The sequence below is a fragment of the Penaeus monodon genome, chromosome 21, assembly GCF_015228065.2.
Source record: "Penaeus monodon isolate SGIC_2016 chromosome 21, NSTDA_Pmon_1, whole genome shotgun sequence".
In the NCBI taxonomy this organism is placed as follows: domain Eukaryota; kingdom Metazoa; phylum Arthropoda; class Malacostraca; order Decapoda; family Penaeidae; genus Penaeus; species Penaeus monodon.
The window spans coordinates 12,004,886-12,005,741 of record NC_051406.1 but is presented as its reverse complement, the minus strand read 5'-3'; positions in this window follow the sequence as shown (position 1 = coordinate 12,005,741).

Below are 856 nucleotides of genomic sequence, written 5' to 3'. Positions count from 1 at the left end.
TATGAAAGTACTCCACTCACAGTCATAAATAGGAATTGAAAGGTTATAACGAGAAATTAGTGTCATCGGTATGATATTTAAATATCTGATAGAATGCATTGTTAAACATTGATATCGACTGATGTTATGAGGCGAGTTTATAGATTAGGAAATAAATAAGCACAGTATAGAAACGATAAGTGAACATCAATACATCGTGATCAGAATTTCAATACAGCATTCATTATGAATGAAGCAACAGCAGCCAGCCGTTAATGGAAGAGGAAGAGTGGAGAGCAACACGGCGGCATAATACTAGGAAAGCCTGCCGTCATAGGTCTTTGCAAAACGGCTCCCCGTAACCTGGCTACTGTATAACAGCGTCACGTGAAAATCGCGCAAATTAATAATCTAATATGCAGGAGGCAAGCACAACCACCTGCGTATTAATAGCGATTGCCCAGCAACCTCTTCGGGCTTAGGTCCAAGCAGGTGATCACTCGCACAAAGGGGAGCCCGCCAGTCTTAATAGCCATACCCGAAACAGGACAATACGCTATCACCTTTTGTATTTTTTTTCTTAGGGCATTCAATTATTCTATTTTTGTAACGGTAACCCCACTAAGAGGAGTAATACGTGTGACCTGGGCATATGTATGCTGCCACTATCAGAGTAGAATATCAGAACTCTTTGCTGTTAACTATTTTCCGACTCAAATTTCCTTTTTCTTTCAACAGGGGAAGGTGCTGCTTAATTGAGCATTTCAAATTAGTAAGATAAGAGACATACAAGGGCAATTGGACAAACTCCGTGTTGGACACTCATAAAAATAAAGTAATTTGAAATTAATATTGAAGATGAATTTGTTCGTGTTGT